This window comes from Triticum aestivum, chromosome 5D (assembly GCF_018294505.1).
Source record: "Triticum aestivum cultivar Chinese Spring chromosome 5D, IWGSC CS RefSeq v2.1, whole genome shotgun sequence".
In the NCBI taxonomy this organism is placed as follows: domain Eukaryota; kingdom Viridiplantae; phylum Streptophyta; class Magnoliopsida; order Poales; family Poaceae; genus Triticum; species Triticum aestivum.
Window position 1 is genome coordinate 410,603,931 of NC_057808.1, and position 14,687 is coordinate 410,618,617.

A 14,687-nucleotide genomic window follows, 5' to 3' on the forward strand; every position below is an offset into this window, starting at 1 on the left:
GCGGGGAGGCGGAGGGCGCTCGGGCTGCCGCCGACGGGCGAGGGCGACGCGGTCGTCGAGACCGCGCGCGTGGACTCCGGCCCGTGGGCTGCCGGTGGCAGCTCCTCGAGCGACGACGGCGGGTACCCGATGCAGAAGCAGCAGCAGGGCCCTGGCGGCGCCGACCTCCTCCAACTGGCCATGTGGCACGGCGGCGGCATGATGCAGCAGCCCGATCGCTGCAATGGAAGGTCACCGGGATCGTTGAAGCTTCGCCGCCAGTGCTGCAATGGAGCGTTGCCGGAGTCGCCGGGCTGCAATGAAGCTTCGCGGAGCGTTGTCGGTGCTGCGTTGAAGCGCCGCTGAAGTCGCCGGGGCTGCAATGGAGCGCCGCCGGGGTTGCTGGAGCTGCAATGGAGCTTCGCGGAGTGTCGCCTGTGCTGTATTTGAAGCACCGCCGAGGTCGTCGGGGCTGCAATGGCGGGTCGTCGGGGTCGTTTAAACTTCGCCGTCGATGCAATGGAGCGCCGCCGGAGCTGCAATGGAGCGCTGCCGGAGTCGCCGGGCTGCAATGAAGCCTCACGGAGGGTCGCCGGTGCTGCGTTGAAGCGCCGCCGGGGTTGCCGGGGCTGCAATGGAGCGCCGCCGAGGCCGGAGCTGCACAGCTGGAGCTTCACTGGGCGTCACCGCTGCTGCGTTGAAGCGTCGCCGGGTCGTCAAGGCTGCAATGTCGCTTCGTTGGGCTGTCATTCAAGCTTTGCCGGCGCGGGTGCTACGGGACGGCAAGCTAGTGCCCTGGCCGGAGCTACGCGCGAGCATGCGCTGGGAGCCGGAGCTGTTGCGGAGGCGTTGCGGAAAGAATGAACAGGTGGGGTTGGAGCAAGGACGTGGTCAACTCCACAGAAGATCAAACCGTCCTAATCAGGGCGAATCTACGGCTGGCGAGGCGGCTGATCCTTTCCCAAGATCAGTCGACTTACGCCTAGCAGTGGCCGGTTTTATTTGGCCGCAATTGCAACGTAGCTCTGCCACCGTTTGTTAGTATATACAGATAATTTAATTCACAAGTATAAACAAATAAGTTACAAAAAAATTCCATGTACAAAAATGTTAATTGATTTTTTTTTTAGCAAAAGAGAGGCGTTACCCTCTTCGATTTCATATAAAGAAACCACAGTCTAGCGGTAGCAGGATTCAGGTCTGACCCACATCCAGCAGGGGTTCGAATTACATTCCAGCCTAAACGATAAAAGAGCGAGAGGTCTACTAACAACCCAGGAGGACACACCCACCAAAACTGCGCAAAAGGCAAAAGACATTAAAACTTGGAAGAAAAAAAACATCTAGCATTTGGCCAGCGAGTCTTCCATCTTCAGTTAGGTTTTCGCCATCAATTCTCCAGTCTTGGGACCCCTAAACGCCACCCTTGCGAAGACATGAAGATCTCACTTGCCACCAGCTCGACCACCTTTGCTCCCAGCTGCAAGATTCTTCTCTCTGGTGATAGGCTTTGCGGATCGGAGTAGGCTAGTAGATCCGGTGAACCTACCTTCTCCGGCAGTGGATGAACTCGAGCCGGAGGCCATCGTGGTGCTGGGGCGCACGGTGATGGCGGAGAGTGGACGAGGTGGTGGAGCTTCCCGTGAGCACCGCGCTAACCCTAGATCGGTAGGGATTGTAGGTGGGGATTGTGGCAGCGATTAACCTCGTGAGTCGTGCCCCGGCCCCACCTCTGTTTATATAGCGCGGGTCACAGGGGCCCACCAACCATGGTTTGGTTGGGCGCCCCCGATCAGGGCGCGAGTCAGGGGCCCGTTCGACCCGTTGGGTTCGAACGGGAGAGAGATCAACCTAACATTCTCCCCCTTGATCTCAACTTTACTTTTAACTTTATACTTTCTAGTTTATCTGTTTCATCACATATTGGTACATAGAGCATGTTTCATCGTCACGGCTTAATTGCCGTTAGAATCATACAGCTACAACATACGTTATGTTCAGAAACAAATTCTGTTCCTTTTGGGCCTATCCAGGAATCATAAGGCTTTCCCTTAAACCCATGCCGGCTAAGTGTTCCTTGAACACATTGGGTGGTAAGCCTTTCGTTAGCGGATCCGCAAGCATATCCTTTGTCCTTATATGCTCGAGACTTATAGTTTGATCCTGGATTTTATCTTTCACAACATAATACCTTATCTCTATTGTTTTGGCAGCATTATTCGACTTGTTGTTGTGAGCATAGAATACTGCGGGCTGATTATCACAGTACATCTTTAGTGGTTTGTGAATGTAATCTACCACTTTTAAGTCGGGTACAAATTTCTTTAGCCATATCGCCTGCCCCGAGGCTTCGAAGCATGCTATGAATTCTGCATACATCATGGATGATGCAACTATCGACTGTTTGGAGCTTTTCCACGAAATAGCTCCCCCAGCGAGGGTGAATATGTATCCTGACGTGGATTTTCTATCATCTCTGTCCCCCGCAAAATCTGCGTCTGAATACCCTTTTATCTCTAGGGAATCACTTCTCCTGTATATTAGCATGTAGTCCTTCGTGCCTTGCGCATAACGCAATGCTTTCTTTACCATCTTCTAGTGCTCTAGGCCTGGATTCTCTTGATATCTACCGAGTACCCCGGTGATAAAAGCTAAGTTAGGGCGAGTGCACACTTGTGCATACTGTAAGCTGCCAACTGCCGAAGCATATGGTACTGCTTTCATTTGATCGATCTCATACTGGTTCTTGGGACATTGGAATTTCCTAAAACTATCGCCCTTGACTATTGGAGCAGGTGTGGCTTTACTCGCATGCATATTATACTTTTTAAGAACCTTTTCTAAATATGCTTTCTGAGATAGTCCTAAGACTCCATTGTTCCTATCTCGGTGAATTTCTATGCCCAAAACATATGATGCTTCATCAAGATCTGTTATGTCAAAATTTGAGGATAAGTATTTCTTTGTTTCTTGTAGTAGACTAACATCACTACTAGCAAGCAGGATATCATCCACATACAAGATTAGGAAAATATATTTCCCACTTTTAAACATTGCATAAATGCAATTATCCTCAATATTTTCTTTAAATCCAAAACTTTTAATCGTTTGATTAAACTTTAGATACCACTGCCGAGAGGCTTGTCTTAATCCATAAATGGATTTCTTCAGGCGGCACCCCATATTTTCCTTGCCTTCCATGATAAAACCCTTGGGTTGTTTCATGTAGACCTTTTCTTTTAAATCATCATTCAGAAATGCCGTCTTAACATCCATTTGATGTAACTCTAAATCAAAATGATCAACTAATGCCATTATGATTCTGAAGGAATCCTTACATGAGACTGGAGAAAATGTCTCATTGTAATCTATCCCTTCACTTTGTGTAAATCCTTTTGCCACGAGTCGTGCTTTATACTTTTCTATATTCCCTTTACAGTCATACTTAATTTTGTAGACCCATTTACAGCCTACTGTTTTGGCTCCTTTAGGAATTTCCTCTAAGTCCCAAACATCTTTGGAACTCATCGATTTCATCTCGTCTTCCATTGCCTTCATCCACTTCGATGAATGAGGGCTTCTCATGGCTTCTTCAAATGAGGTGGGATCTTTTTCCATATGAACTATTTCTGTGTTATAAACTTTAAAGTCAGTAGGAATAGCTGACTTTCTTGATCTTGTAGACCTTCTAAGGGCCTCAGTTTCTGGAACATTTTGTGCCTCAACTTCTGGCACTTCTTCTAAAATTTGCTGTTGCACCTCCCTTTCATGCTCAACATCGGGTTCAGTCGGCTCCTGACGGACAGGTTCCGAGTCTTTCCCCATAGCTGTCATGGGTGGAGTTGCAACTGGTAGTGAGAAAAATGGCTCCTGAATCATCGGATTAGGTGCATGCACCCTCTTCTCCTCAAGATCAATTTTTCGAGCTACCAAGCTCCCCCTCATCATTTCGTCCTCTAAGAAGACTGCATGTCTCGTTTCTACAAACTTTATATATCTGTCAGGGCAGTAGAAACGAAAACCTTTTGATCTGTCTGGATAGCCAATGAAGTGGCAGCTTACTGTTTTGGGATCTAACTTTGCAATGTTTGGATTAAACATTTTGGCCTCAGCAGGGCACCCCCACACCCTGAAGTGTTTTAGGGAGGGCACCCTTCCTGCCCATATCTCGTACGGTGTTTTGGGCACCGACTTGCTTGGTACTCTATTAAGAATGTGAATGGCGGTTTTAAGCGCCTCCATCCATAATCCCAATGGCAAGTTGGAATAACTCATCATGCTGCGCACCATATTCATAAGTGTACGGTTGCGCCTTTCAGCTACTCCATTCTTTTCTCCGAGAGTGGGATACATTAAAGGCACATGAGTTATCATATCTTTCTCTTGCGAGAATTTCTCCCGCCATACGGGATTTTTGACATAATATTATGTCAACTTTACCCCGTTACGCAGGTATTTTTCCAGACCTTTCCCGCCATGCAGGTTTTATCATAATCATCTTTTCCCGTTACCTACGTTGGTCTGGCATTTATGTTCCCTGTAAGGGAACATAAATGCCAGAATTGGCTCTTTTGACTGCATATTCAATCATCAAATTTAGGAATAAATCTGAATGCTCTTTGACACACATGTTTGATCCGACGTTGGTCAAATTAAACACGCATGTTGCTTGTTTCATCTCAAATCATGTTGACTGAAAAATCTTCTTCATAGAGAGTGCATGAAAGACATTCATCAACCATGACTCTCAATGATCTATCTCTTTTCTTTTGATGCTATTCTTTAGAGAGAACATACTCCCTCACGTTATGACCTTTCTTAGTCATCTTTCGGGGCACAAGTACCCAGCCATTCGCTTTCACGAATGAAAGCACGAAAAACTTTTAGTCTGAGAAAACATAACCAATAATCAACAATAATTGGCATAAAAATAACCCTACGTTGGTCTGGTTAAAAAAATGCACATTAAACTTTTGAAACTTTCTTTTATATCACCGTTGGGCGGAAATGGAAATAATGCATATAACTCATAAACAATGTGATGATAGTATTTTTATTAAACAACTTTGCTAAGAATTAATCATCATCAACAACTTTATTGCAGCGGGAACAAGCAATATACATTTCTCTAGTTCAAGAGCATTTCTTGATCTTTATCCGTTCTCTAAAAAATTGATCACTTTGATACCAAATTTATCAGAGATTTAAACTTTGAACATAAGACTCATAGAATTATAGCACTGTTATCATCAACGTTGGTCAGAAAATAACAATACCATATTTTTAACTTTAAAACAAATATCTTTTCCTTTGTCATAGCGGAAACTATCTGCATCTTATTTCACCCACAGGGGAAAAACATTGCTTAGAGCATTTCTTCCAATTAAATTTTCCCGTTGGTTCCAATTTAATTGGAGGATAAAACTTTTATTTTGCAGCGGAAACTTTACAATATTCTCTAAGCAATTTCAGTAATAAAACATGATCATGTTATTAATAACGTTGGTCATAAAAATAACATGATCATATTCATTTTAATAATCACTTTAAAATGCTCTTAAAAAACTTAATTCTATATGAACTTTTATTTTCTTTGTAAAAAAAGAGCACTAATTATTTACGCAGCGGAAAATCATGAATAAAAATTCACGAAATTTTACTATTTACAGAAAATTTTCTTTGATCGAATAATAAATCATGAACTTTTTAATTTTCTTTATAAAATTCATGAACATTTCTTTTCTGAAAATTTTCTGTTTGCATTTTCAGAAACTTTTTCCTGTTTACTATTCTATTTTCTGAACAAATTTTCGTTGGATTATTTTGAACAGAAAACTGTACTGTAATTTGCCCAAAAAACAGGACAAAAATTAAAGTAAACAAAAACGGCAGCCTCAACTCGGCCTGGGCCGCCCGCGGCTGCGGCGTCGGCCCAGCTCGCGCGGCAGCGCCACTGGCGGCTGGCCTCGGCCCAGCGGCCGACTGCTGGCCTCCTCCACTTTCTTTCGGCCCACTTGGCCCGGGGCGGGACTAGGGTTTCTCGAGGGCCGTTGATCACGATCCAACGGTGCCCCGCTGTTCTCGCTGGATCAAAACCAGCGACACGGTCGCCCCGATCGAACCCCTCTCGCACGCGCCGCTCTCGTCTCTCTCGACCATCTCTCCCGCACGACGCGGCTCTCTCTGGACACCGGCCAGCCGCCGACGGCGACGTACGCCGCCGTGCCGCGCGAGCCTCTGCTCTTTCCCTTCCCTATGCGCCGCGCGAGCCCCTTTCTCCTCTCGCTCGCCCACCTTCTTTGTCCCGCGCGACGGCGGAAAAGAGGGCTTCGCCCCGGTCGCCGGCGACGGTGTCGAACGCCACCGCGCCGCGCCAGGGCTCGGGCGACGGCGACGTCCACCGCGCCGCGTCGCGGCTCCGTTTTCTTTTTCCTTTCCCATCCTCTTCTCCCCATCCACCGAATCCAGTGGCAGAGAGAGGCGAGTGAGGCGCGACGGAGCTGTTCCCTGCTCCCCTGTGCGTCCGGCGACGATCTGTAGCGCCGTTGCCTCCCCTTCGTCGGTGACGCGTTTCCCTTAGCGGAAGCGCGCCGCCGTCGAACGGCGTGGCTGCTGTGCTCTTTGCCCCTTTCGGGGTTGTTCTTCGTCCGAACGACTCGGCTTGCCGATGCCCGTTCGGATCGAGAGGAACTGGCGCGGCCATGACGGAGGCGCTCTTTGCCGGCGGGCCCAAGGCCCTCTCCGGTGAACTTTTTGTTGTTCTTTTTGTTTGCTTTTCTCTGCCCTGATAGGGTTCTTTGGGGAGGGAAAAACTATTGCTTTGATTTCTTTCTTCCGAAAACAACTAGCCCGATCTGGCTGATACTATTGATAGGCTTTGCGGATCGGAGTAGGCTAGTAGATCCGGTGAACCTACCTTCTCCGGCAGTGGATGAACTCGAGCCGGAGGCCATCGTGGTGCTGGGGCGCACGGTGATGGCGGAGAGTGGGCGAGGTGGTGGAGCTTCCCGTGAGCACCGCGCTAACCCTAGATCGGTAGGGATTGTAGGTGGGAATTGTGGCAGCGATTAACCTCGTGAGTCGTGCCCCGGCCCCACCTCTGTTTATATAGCGCGGGTCACAGGGGCCCACCAACCATGGTTTGGTTGGGCGCCCCCGATCAGGGCGCGAGTCAGGGGCCCGTTCGACCCGTTGGGTTCGAACGGGAGAGAGATCAACCTAACATCTGGGTCCTTGATCTGCAAGATAGACCGATCCAAGATCCATTAGCATATTAGTTTTATCACACCCATAGGGTCATTAATTCCTTTTCTTTCAAAGATTGCATCATTTCGACATTTTCAAATCGTCCACAGAACAGCGGAAACGCCAACCAACATCACTTTCTTATCTGACTGGCCAAAGGATCGAACCCATCTACCAAAACCGTCATCAAGGGTGACAGGTATCGAATGAAGGCCCAAATAACATCGAAGTAAATTCCAAATAAGTCTAGCGATCGAACAGGAAAAGAAAAGATGATCTATTGTCTCATCATTTCCACAGTAAATACATTTTTTCTCTCCTTTCCAGCCTCTTTTTATGAGATTATCTCTCGTTGTGTTTCCGACAGCAGCTATACTGGATGTGTTATTTGGGCAGGGCGTTTCTGCACGGTGTGATGATCGCTGCCGCCACGCCGGCGCGCTGCTGGGCCACGTGGACGCGGCGCCGGCGGCCTCCAAGAGGCGTGCCCCGCTGCCGCCGTCGGAGGAGAAGGAGAAGAAGGACCCCAACCTTAGCGGCGTGCAGCCAAGGTGTTGGCTAGCAGGAAGCGGAAGGAGGCCATGAAGGAAGCCGTGGCCAAGATGCGGGAGAAGGGGAAGGAGCCCGCGGACGCCGCCAGCACCGTAACCGGAATAAAGCCCAGATCGACAGGGGCCGTTGTAGAGTGAGTTTGTTATGGGTGCCGCTTAATTTTTCCCAACTACTCATTTCTCAATGAGGAGCACATAACGGAGATCGATCCACCACAGCTTAACGTAAGTATTTACTCAGTGGTTATCGTTTTGCTGTGTGATGGACAGACGGAGTACTACCAGCTGGAATTGATGAGCTCTTATCCGTGAATATATAACTTGTCAATGCTAGCACCAGGTCAACGATGAAGGTAATTTACGAAACTCAGTAGACGAATGTCTATGAAACAATAGTGTGCTTCACCATCTTTCCTCTGCGGAAAACAACTAACGAAAAAAGATTCCAAGTCTGGCAGTATCATTCATCAGGAAGCGGAAGAGAAAAATGCTAATCTCTCTTGATGTTGTAGAAAGAATGTCGCTCTGGAACTTGATTTTCACCAAGCAACTTTGCCGGTGAAATTTCCCAAGAATATGTTCAAACTTATGACATTGATATTGCCAAAAATGACCAATCTTCCTTGGAAAAATATACCAAAACACATGACAATCTTTAAAAAAATATTACATGATATATTCTAGAGAGTTCAAATAAACTTGTGTGCTAACTCCTAGATACAATGGACTTGCCAGGAATAAACTTGGGGCGCTTAAGTCCACTCATCTGCTTCAGAAGTTCCTTCTCCAGACATGGTTTGTTACCACAACTTTTCAAGACAAGTTCGTTCAGTTTTTTCAGGGCGGCCAACACAAGGGACAAGCCCTTATCAGTGTCATCCAAGTTAGTGCAGTTATTCACTTCAAGTTTCTCCAGCTCGGGCAAGGCACCTTCCTCGATTTGTATGGTCGTGATGTTCTCCAGCCCTTCTATGTAAAGCACTTTGAGCATTGGGAATGTACCTTCCCCAAAACATGCAGTCTTCTCGACGAAGGACTCCTCCCAGAGTGCAAGAAGAGTAAGGTTGCGCAGCTTCCCCAGCACATCAATGTCAACCTGCTTCAATTGTGTCTGAATTAGCTTTACCTTGGCTAGATCGTGGAGGGAATCCATCCAACCTGGGAGTTTGCCTAAACGGCCACTCAGGCGCAATGATAGGAGATGCTTTGGTGGCGGTGACTCTGTTTCTTTCAGAAATTCAAGCGACTCAGAGCGCACTTCAAGTCGTTCCAGATGAACAAGATTTGCTATTGAGCTGCATACTGCATAAATCCTTCCCTTCTTCCCCGACCATTTGTACCTCCACACCTAATCTGCGCAAGCTGGTGAGCTTACCCAAGTCTCTGGCCACTCCGCTTCCTTGTGCAATGTGCACCACCCCTAGCACTTGTAGGTTCCTTAGCTTCTCGATTCCCTGATTTCCCTCTGGAGCTGTTACACTAAACTCACATGCGCAACTTGAGCAAACATGATCGTAACCAAAGCACCCGGTAACCAAGTCTACAAAGGTTTGAAAGGGACCACCATTACATTTTGCTTCTTCCTTCATTTTCCTCGTCTTCGCTGCAAAATCTTTGGCAAAGTTGACTCCATTCACAAGGTGACGTAGCTTCTCCAGTTTGATGATACCAACTGGTAGTTGTGTCACTTTTGTGTCTTGAACATCCAATGTCTCTAGGAACCCGAGGTTCTGCAGAGAGGAAGGAAGTCTTGAAATATTTGTCTTTCGCAGACCAAGGTATCTTAGATGGTGCAGCTCCCCGATGTGCTTGAGATCATCATTCTCTAGCTCAAGTGTGTCTTCCAAGTCAAGAACTCTCAACAAGCGCAATTCGGAGGAGATGAGGGACATAGGGCACCTTCCAAAGATTGTCAATGATCGTACCTGAGAAAAGTTTATGCTTGCCATCTTTTCATTTCTCTTCCACCTTGTCACTACCAAGTGGCGTACCTTAGTTTGTGGACCCTCATTGCAGTGCTTATCCATGATGAAGAGCTGGTTCTCCTCAATAGATTTGGACATGATTATTTGGAGCACCACACTATGAACACGACAGCGTTCAACCGCCATGCTAGCCCTGGCCTCCTCCGAAGGCTGGATCATACTTCTACTGATGAGCTCATTGTAGTACCTCCGTCCAAGTTCCTCGACGCTCATGTCACGTGGCTTTGTTATATAGCCTTCAGCTATCCACCGCCGCAATAAGCGGGTAAGCCTAATCTCATGGTTCTCGGGGAAGATACTTAGGTACAAGAAGCAACACTTGAGATGATATGGCAGCCCATCATAGCTTGAGGTGATAACTCTTTTGATATCTCGGTCTGACTCTAGCTCTGACCCAAGATGTTGCCGCAAATCCATCCATTCTCTGCTTGTTTTGGGCCTGTTAGCCAATAAACCTCCTATGGTGGCTATAGCAAGTGGAAGGCCCCGACATCGCTCTAAGATACGACTCGCATGCTCCACCATATCTTTCGTCATCATACACTCAGCTTTCTTGTAAACCTTGAAACAAACAAATAACACAAACATTATGAAGAGGTATCCACCAAACCAATCTAGCAAGACTCACAAAAATTTAATTCTCATCCGTGTGGAAAAGTGTAAAGATTTTCTTTTGTGCAAATGTGCAAAAGTGTAATAAAGTTGCATTGATTTTTCATTTACCATATATTCTTATGTTGACTTACATATTCTTATTTTCCACGTCGACTGTTCAGTATGTTGATTCTCTATGGGAGCGACTACAGATAAGTCAACTGATCTTATTTTTGGGTCAGTTGACAAAAGACACTTGTGTTTGGTAGTCAGCCCATTCCAGATTCGCTATGCATGCACACATTTTGCATGCGTGCATGATATGCACGCATGATGCATTCTGCATGCATATGCATGGACGCATGATACATACGTCCTCCTTTTCATCCAAACTAATTTGTAGTAATTGTATGATGTTTTGTGTGTCTGCTTTTGTCGTTGAGCCGAGGAGTACTATGATTGATGGATTAGCCTTGTGCCTAACCTCAAGCAAGTTGTACTCCTACCCCATCAACTGTACACCCCACCCCCCCTCAGAAACAAAATGAATAATGATAAAACTTGCACACAATATGTGCAGAAATTATTATTTTTTATAATATGCAAGAATAAACATATGTTAGTGGAACTTTTGTAAAAAAGATGTTTTCTCAGGAGAAATAAATTAGTAGAGTTGATAATGCCTTAAAGAAGAAACAAAAAATAGAAACAAAAAAATCATAATAATGAAGTCTTCTAAGCTAAAATGAATCATTGGCATTTAATATTACCCTTGAAGAAGAAAGAAAATAAAATAAATCTGAACGTTAACAGTACCCTTTAAGAAGAAAGGCAATAAAAAACAAGTAATGGCAATATTTGCACGCAATTTACACAAATAATTGCGCTTTTTATAATATGCAAAAATAAAGGTATTATCATTAAAGAAATAAAATTAAATAAAATTAAAATGAAAATGAAAACTAAATAATAAACTTTTCTAGGGAAGAATAAAACCATTTAAGAAGAAATAAAATAAATAAATAACAAAATAATGAAATTTTCTAGGGAAGGTTGAAATCCTTTAAGAAGAAAGAAAATAAAAAAACAACAACAAAACAAAATAATGAAGTTTTCTAGGGAAGAATGGAACCCTTTAAGAAGAAAGAAAATAAAAAACAAAAACAAAAACAAAATAATGAAGTTTTCTATGGAAGAATGAAACCCTTTAAGAAAACAAAATACAAAAACTAAAACTAAAACAAAATAATGAAGTTTTCTATGTAAGAATGAAACCCTTTAAGAAGGAAGAAAATATTAAACAAAACAAAACAAAATACTGAATAGGGGAAAATGAAACCCCTTAAGATGAAAGAAAATTAAAATATAACTTGCACACAAGTATGCCTTGAAATTGCATTTCTGTAATATGCCAAAAATAAGCATATACAGTACATTTTCTGCTCTTTACTATAATTTACACACATGGTGTATCATACTTGCGTGTATACTTACTTACAAACGCAAAAATAAAAGTAATTTTTTCTAAGAATAAATGAAAGTGGCATTGGTATCACCCTTTAAGAAGAAAGGAATTCAAAAATAATAATGATGCAATTTGCACACATTTACACATAAATTACAGTTTTTTAGCTATCTAAGAATAAACATATAATAGTGAATTTTACATCAAAACGAAGTTTTTAAACAAGGAACGAATAAGTGGCATTGGCATTGTCCTTGAAAACAGGAAATGAATTAAAAACTAAACATGGTAGAACAAATAATGTTTTCTAATAGGGAAAAATATAACGACATCGGTATTACTCTTAAGAACAAAGAAAATAAAGAAAAAACTTCCACACAACTTTGCAGTGAAATTGCACTTTTTATAGTATGCAGCGAATACACATATAATAATGCAACTTTAGCGGTCTAGTATAATTTACACACATATTGTACTTTCATGGATACATACACATAATCATAGAAGAATGTATTTAATTAGCAAAAAAATAGAACAAAACAATTAGCATTGGTATTACCCTTAAAGAATAAAGGAAATAAAAAAATCACAAAAATAGCACAAATGCATTTTTTTAATATGTAGATTAAATATATAAGAGTGAAGTTTTCGTACTGTAATGTAATTTGTAAATGTAGTGTATGCATTTTCACGCACTCAACATCCGAAAATACACGTAAAGAAAAAAAACTCAACTGAAAAATAAAAAAATCTACACGTGCAAAAGACAAAAGCAAACACATGGATAAAAAGCATGCACGCACCAAAATTCAGTCGAAGACCCAAAATAGGTGTCAATCGAATCCAAACTGCCCAATACCACCAGCAAAACATGACAGAAAAAAAAACTACACAAATTTTAAAGCACAATCCAAGGGTCAGAAAATCGATTGACCACAAAACAAAAATTCAGGTGACTGAAATCTAGCTAAAGTGATTCTCTATACATGATTGAAATTGAATATTTTTGTATCTGCTTCATGATGTGCAACTTTTTTTAAAGGACTTCATGATGTGCAACTTGATAGAACTATTTTTCAGATGACTTACAAATAACAAATCTTTATAAGGGTTTGTGTCGTCTTAGTAGATTGATGAGAAAGAGAAAATCTAGTCGCAAAAAAAAGAGAGAAAAAATCTTAATTCCAAGTTGATTTTACAAACTTGTTCCTATATGGATCTAGAAAATATTCACACATATTTTAACAAGCTGTGCATCTAGTCTAGTGCAAACAAAAGTACTCCCACTGTAAACAAATTAGTGATCTAAATGCTCTTATATTTTTTTTATGGAGGGAGTAGTATTGTACCTTTTGATAGAGCAGTTTCCGGCCCTCCTTATCATCTAGAGGCTTGAGCTCGTACACACCCTTCACGTCTGCCCGTCGTCACGATGACCCGGCCGCCCGTGCCCGCGGTGCCGTTCGCGGCGAGGCACCGCCATATGAGATCCCACTCCTCTGGCGAGGACACGTCGTCCACCACGACGAGGCACCGCTTCGCCTCCAACCACTCCTGGACGGTGCCGTCGGCGCGGCGGGGCTCCACGACGAGCTGCTTCCTGAGCTGGCGCTCCAGCTCGTCGGTGCTCTCAAGCGGGTGCGTCACGGTGAACCAGGCGCGGCCGTCGAAGCCGTCGATGAAGTCCCTGTCGTTGTACAGCATCCTCACCAGCGACGACTTCCCCATCCCGCCCATGCCCCACACCGACACCACTCTCGCGCCGTCGCCTTTGACCAGATCGGCCAGATGCTTCGTCTCTTCGACCCGCTCGATGTCCTGCCCCTCGTCCCCGGGCGAGAGCTGGGCGCAGGCGCACTCGTCGTCGGCGTGCCCTTGCTGCCCCTCGTCCGCTACGGCAGCGTGGTGGCTATCTGCGGTAGCGGCGGAGACGTTGTACTGCTGCTGCTGGTTGCGCTGGTTGAGCTCCACGACGATGGCCTTGAGCTCCCGGATGAGGTCGGCGCCGTGGTGGCTGTCGGCGGTGGCGGCGAAGACGTTGTACCGCTGGTTGCGCTGGTTGAGATCCACGACGCTGGCCTTGAGGCCCCGGATCCGGTCGGCGACGCGGTGGCGGGCGACGATGCCGGGGCCCCAGCGCAGCCAGCGAGAGCGGGAGGCGTGCAGCGTGAAGTCGAGGAGACAGTCCTCGAGGTCGCCGGCGAGGTCGCGCACCTGCTTGACGCACGTGCGCACCGTGTCCCCGGAGCCGCCGGCGCCCCAGCGCGTGGAGGAGGACTGCGCCCGCAGGAAGGACTGCATCATCTGCAGCTCGCTGCGGATGAAGTCCACCTCCCTCTGGACGCCCAGCAGCCGCGCCGCCTCGTCAGTCATCGCCGTGCCCGCGCTGCCCAGCACCCCGTCCAGCGCCGTCCGGGCCAGGCTCACCGCCGTCGCCTCCATCTCTCCCTCTCTCTGTGAGAGTGAGATACTAGTTCTCTTCGTGCTCGCGATGTGCACTGCTAGTAATAGCTAGATGCTGCCGGTGCCTCGTGGTGGTGGTGGTGGTGGTGAACCGGGGATGGTGGTGGTGGTGGTGGTGGTACTATATAGGTGGAGAAAGCAGAGTGGAGCATTTTGGAGGCCGGGCTACCAGGAGGCCTTTATCTGAGCCATGCATCGAGACGCTGTGATGTGTGCAGCGTGCATTTATAGTACATTTACGATGCATGTATGCTGGCTATTAAGTGGAAATACACAGGTGCCATGGCTGGTGTGCTAGATTTGTACACGGGCCTGAGATTACAGGTACGTGATGTGACTCCAGAGCAGATATGAATTTTCCACATGTGGTGCCATTAAATGGTATGGATGGCCCAACTGATGATA

The 14,687-nt window shown here is 45.6% G+C and overlaps 1 pseudogene; it reads right to left on the minus strand.

Annotated features, from left to right (window-relative positions):
* Positions 1-8,380: 8,380 nt before the first annotated feature.
* LOC123120755 (disease resistance protein Pik-2-like) lies at positions 8,381-14,478 on the minus strand (annotated as a pseudogene).
* Between the last annotated feature and the right edge of the window lie 209 nt (positions 14,479-14,687).